At 48.5% G+C, this 5754-nt stretch overlaps 1 non-coding gene across 1 annotated transcript; it reads right to left on the reverse strand.

Annotated features, from left to right (window-relative positions):
* Positions 1–426: 426 nt before the first annotated feature.
* Positions 427–530, reverse strand: LOC136135797 (U6 spliceosomal RNA). Its single transcript, XR_010656637.1, has one exon. It is a non-coding gene; the product is annotated as a U6 spliceosomal RNA (small nuclear RNA).
* Positions 531–5754: the final 5224 nt, after the last annotated feature.

Consider the following 5754-nt stretch of genomic DNA (forward strand, 5'->3'; position numbering starts at 1 on the left):
TTTCCCCTCTGATGCTAAAGCATAAGCTATCTTTTAATTCTGACACATTTATCCATTCCAGAGACAGTATGAAAAACAGTCATCTAGCCATTTATTACCTTGGACTTTTCAGGCCAAACTGGGGTTGCTGTCTCATTTATAAGCCAGGGCAACAAGGGTGATTCCAGGTGGATGGGTTAAAAATGGAAAATATGAGCTCTTCAACAGAGCCTGGGATTTTTCGCCTCTGTTTTCCATGTGGTGATTCTATATATGCTTGCCTTTTTATTTATTTATTTTTTGGCCATGCAGCAAGGCTTGTGGGATCCTAGTTCCCCAACCAGGCATTGAACCCGGGCCCTCCGCAGCAAAAGTGCAGAGTCCTAACCACTGGATTGCTAGGGAATTCCCTATGCTTCCTTTTTAGTCTTTTTAATGGATCTGTATAGAAACGTGAAATGCTTCATAAATTTGCATGTCATCCTTGCTCAGGGGCCATGCTAATCTCCATATCATTCCAATTTGAGTATATGTGCTGCCAAAGCAAGTACAATATGCTTACTTTTGAATACAAGAAAGTTTGAAAGCCACTGATGTAATTGATCACATTTTCCTCTTTACGTTGGCTGCCAGGAAGCTCAGCATCTAATTCTCAGTCCACCACTAACAGTGCTCAGGGCCTCCTAGCCTACATATTTATGAGAATCTCACCCTTGACTTTCTTTTCTTTCCCTCCCCATGTTTCCCCTTCACCTGCTTTTCTTGTTTTCTCATTCTGCTGCCACACGTATGTTTTTGCATGCAAACTCAAATCCTTTTTGGAAAGAGCCAAGGTTTAAATGAGTGCATTAAAACAAAAAGGAATACTTTTTCTGTAGAGGAGGTTTTTGCAGATGGGAAAGGAATGTGTATAGAAATAAGGCATAATTTGGCATGGAGAGTACACATGTGTGTTTGTAGGATATGTATATACATGTTGGAAACGTTGTGAAGTTTGTCGTTTTCAAAGTTAAGCTGGTCTTCTGGCTTCAGGGGACATTTATACTTGGAAGACTCCAGGGGGAAAAAAACAGTGTTTTACTCCAGGGTAGACGTGCCTGTGGTCTACACTCCAAAGAATCTGCTTTATGGTTTAGCATTTTCAGATTTTGTCTGGGGTTATTTTTCTGGTCATTATAAAATGAGGACAAATACTTATTAAGAAGAAATCAAGGGAATGAGGGACAGGAAGGGGGTGCTCCTGCACAGGAAGGGGGCTGGATTTTAAGTGATCTCGAGTAAGAAGTGGGAGCCCTAAGTCTTATCTGAGTTTCTGTCTCATCTGCTGCAAATCTGTGGTCAAGTCCTTTTTCTCCCAAACATGGAGACTCTCACCCTCCACTGCACACTTGGAATCACCGGGAGCTTTAAAAAAATCCTGATGCCGCAGTCCCTTCCCCAGAGAGTCTGGTTTAATTGGTCTGGGGTAGGGCTTCCGCGTGGGGATTTTTAAAAGCTCCCCTGGAGATTCTAACCTGCAAGCCAGGGTTGAGACCACTGCCCTAAGAGAAAGAAAAAAGTAAAATTAGTAAGCACCTGCCTCCTGTTTATCTCTCAGGGGGCCGTGGGGTGTGGCTGCGATTTAGGAGATAATGGGCCGTATTCTGGTGAAGGAGTGAGAGGGCTTGAAGGAAACAGATTAACCCTTCGTATTCCATAGAGCACTCTTGGTTAATAAGTGTTCGTCAACGTTTTGCACGTGATCTGCAAGAAGAAACACATTTCACATCCTGACCCAGTACACACACACACACACACACACACACACACACACACACAGAGTCTTACTCTGATTTCGTACAATTCACTTGGTGTTTTCTATTCCAGTCTATTCCATTATTTTCCTTTAGAAAAAAAAAAAGCCTGCTTACTGCCCCTGTTTAAACAATATTCTATGAAGGCTCATGGGCCCAGATCAATTAAACACCTCTGGAGAGCATTAAGATGGTCAGTTTATAATGACTGAGAGCTCTTTGCAAAGCTGCTATGAGAAGTGAAGTTTGTACCGTTGAGCAATTGCTCACGCCAGCTACAGTCACAGTAGTGAGTGTTTCAGGCGCATGATCTCAGCAAACTGTCCCAATAATAATACAAGATGGGTACTGTTATCTCCAGTTTAGGGCTGAGAAAGTCAACGCTAAGAACGTACATGCGTCCTGCAGCTAGGAAGCAGAAGAGTTATCTTCATCCAGGAACTGCAGATCTAACCTCACCCTCCCTGTGGGAGGAGAATAACTGTGCTCACTGAATACATTTGCTTGCCTGAAGTTTGGGGAGCAAAAGGGGATAGAATAAGCTTTGACCAGAGGTGGCTCCCAGTAGAGCAGGGCCTGCTGTTTATACAACTTGGGGGCCTTATTTAAGAAAAAGAATACGAAATTATGAGTACGAAATTAGGTACAAAATGAATCGTTCTTTGAATTAAGAAATCACAACAAATGCATATTTTAAGAAGCTGAAAAATACCACAAATTCCCAACTCAACTTCCCCTCGGCTGGATCCCCCAAATGCCAATGACCACTTCCATACCACCCTACTCAAGGTCAAGTGCTCCAGTGGGGAATCAGAGTGGAGAGTGATGGTGGTCTCTGCTGGTTGCCGCGAACTATGAAAAGCAAATGACTTTTGTAAATTTTACATGAACAAGTGACCCCGTGAATGGATTTCTAGGTCCCTGTCAGGGCCTTAGAAAGAGACGCGTCAAGTGAGGGGCCCAGGAGCTTAAGTTTCACTGGCTTCCCAGTAACCCCACAAGTGGAGTTGAAGGCTCTATATTATATCTCTAGAGCAAGGGCTTTGGGGTCAGCTGGACCTGAACTTCTGCTCTGGCTCAGACACTTTCTGCCTTCTTTGAGCTAAGACTTGATCATTTGTAAAAATGGGCATGCTAGCAGCATCTACCTTCCAGTCTCTTTGGGGGACCAGAGGAGATAAGAAGGGTCCCGCAAACTGCATGGGCTTAGAACAGCCAGATTTAGCAAAGAAAAATATAGGACATCCAGTAAAACTGAAATTTCAGAGAAAAGTGAATACTTTTTTAGTATAAGTGTGTATCACCTAGGACATACTTATTCTAAAAGTTATTCCTTGTTTTTCTGTAATTCACATTTATATGGGCACCCTGTATTTCTTGAGCTTAACAAATGGCAGTGGTTGACACTGTTTTTGGACCAAGTGTTCCATAACAGGGCTTCATAAATATTAGAAAGTGCGTGAGAGGGAGAAAAATGCTGCGTAGACTCTGTTCATAACAGTTTATTATGGGGAAGATTGAAACAGGTGGCCAGGAGAGGATGAAGCAAGTGGGGTGCCTTAATTTGAGGGTATGTGTGGAGGGGCTTATACCACTGACTTTGGGTAAGCCAATTAAGTTCTTGGGACTTCAGTTTCCCCTACCTGTAAAATGGGTAAAAGGAGATTCTTGAACTCTCCTCCTGAAGATATAACCAAAAATGGCACTTTCTCATCATACAGATGTCGCCTCCTCAAAGAGGTCTTCCCTGACTGCTCCAGCCAAGATTACGGTTCCCTTGCTCCAGAACATAATTTTTCCCCCTCCATAATAATGATAACTTTCTGAAGTTGTCTTGATTCTTTACTTGATTGTTTGTTTACGGTCTGTCTCCCCATGTGAGAATAAGTTCCGGGAAGGCACAAAACTAGTCTGTCTTGTTCTAGCTGAATCTCCGAGCAGCTGTACCTGGCGCAGTAGATATTCCATATACGTTGAATGAATGAATGAATGAATAATGAATTCAGTGTCACCCTTGAGGTCCCTTCCAAGCAGTCTTTCTCTTCTCGGGGGCCATGCCTGGGTTGCAGAGGGAGGAGGTGTGGGTGTCGGTGGGTGGGGAGGAGGCTGGGCCCTCGCCTCCTCTAGGACCGGCTGGAGCTAGCGCGTCCGGCTGGGCGGCAGGCGCAGAGAACAGCGCGGAGGCAGCTGCAGGGCCGAAGCGCCGCGCCGCGCGTCCAGCCGCCGGGGGTGTGCGCCCGCGGAGCCAGGCGTCGCGCCTCGGCGCCCCCACGCACCCACGCCGCGGCGCGGGGACCCGGGCGGGGGCAGAGGGAGGGCCCGGCCGAGGGAGGGGAAGGGGCCGGTCCTCCCAGCGCAGGCAGCGGCCGCGGCAGCCCAGGAGGCGGAGGCAACGGCGGCAGCAGAGGTAGCAACGTGCCCGCCGCAGTCAGCCCGGCCGCGTCCGACCCGCGCCCGCCCGGCCGCCGGCACCGCACCGCACCGGGGCGCCCTCTCCACTGCGCGCGGTGAGTACCAACCGCTGCGCCCAGCCCGGGCCGCCCGCCGCGATTCGCCGGGCCGGGGTTGACCCGGACCCCCTGGCCTGGGGCGTCTCTCCCACACTCGGCCAGCCGGGGCCTCCGCAGCTGTCGGGGCGCCCGGGGCTCCCAGGGCGCCTCAGGCACAAGGGCAGCGGGGACAGTGGGCAGATCCTGTCTCGGGAGAGTCTGTCCTGGGCTCCAGGCCTCAGTTTCTCCGTGCGCCCGGGAGGCGACGACCCTGAAGTTTGCACTACCGCACGCGGGACAAGTGCATAGAGCGCAGGCGGTGTAGACTCGCCTGGGTCCTCCGCGTTTGGTTCGTTTTATGGCCCGGGTGGCTCGCGATGAGGGGCACTCCTCTAACCGGACCAGGAGGCGCCGGGAGCCAAACTCACGCCCTCGGGCGCTGGTTATGGGGCAACGGTGGAGCAAATGGCTGGAATTCCCGGGATGGGGCTGGAATGGCCCACCGAGCCTTTTTTCTAGCTGCATTTCTTTTTTTAAAGTCCGTTTGCGCTTGGCCCGCGCTGGTCCAGCTCTCCCGGCTTTGTACCGGAACCCGCGTCCTGGCGCTGGCTGAAGTTGGAGTTGAAACTTGGAATATCATAAGGATGTTTAGAAGGAAGCGAGGGTTTTGTTGTAATGGGACAAAGCGGAGAATGGAATGGTTTTTTAGCCTTGCAGCCTGGAGGTTAAACGGCCGTACTGGCCCTTAAATATATTCCCTGCCCCCAAGCAAATAGGTTATAAACTCAAGGAATATTAGGACAGCTTGACAGGGAAAAACATTCGCATCACAAAATCCTCAGGGCGCAAAATCCTCAGCTGCTGAAAGTGAAGCGCTTTGACGGGTGCGAGTTTCCTACTTCCCCTAAACGAAGCCTCGCCTGGGCTAAGAGTTGACAGCGAGCGTACATGTTGCTGCGTCGCGAATGCTCTTTAAGAAGCAAGACTGATGCCGCGGTTTTGATGGATACCGTTTTCTTTTCTCCCCCCTTTCCCCGAAATGCAACGTAATCTTCAGAATTACTTTTATGTATGTATATATAACGTTGAGGTAGATATAAATCACCCCTGGTGGAGGTACTTTTTAATTACGAGGTGCAGTGAAATGAGTGAACATCGGAGTTGGGTGTTGTGGGCAAGGCAGAGCGGAGGTATAATGATTTACAAACATCAGGTGAGAATCTGAGTGCTGAATTGGGTTTGAGTTAGGGAGCTCCCTTCCAAAGGAAATTATAACCAGCGGACAATTGTGTTTCAAACCGAATCTATTTCGCGAGCTCTGTCTTGCTTGAGTAAAATTTCTACTAGCAGAGTATGAGCTAGTAGCCGCTTTACCAGCCTATGGCCCTTTTGGGGGCGGGGGGAGAGAAGGAGGACCTCCTTTTTAAAATAATGTTTGTGAAAAAAATCTTTCAGGCAACTTTACCCAAGAAAGTTTCTTTCCTTTTTTTTTT

The sequence above is a fragment of the Phocoena phocoena genome, chromosome 15 (genome assembly GCF_963924675.1).
Source record: "Phocoena phocoena chromosome 15, mPhoPho1.1, whole genome shotgun sequence".
In the NCBI taxonomy this organism is placed as follows: Eukaryota; Metazoa; Chordata; class Mammalia; order Artiodactyla; family Phocoenidae; genus Phocoena; species Phocoena phocoena.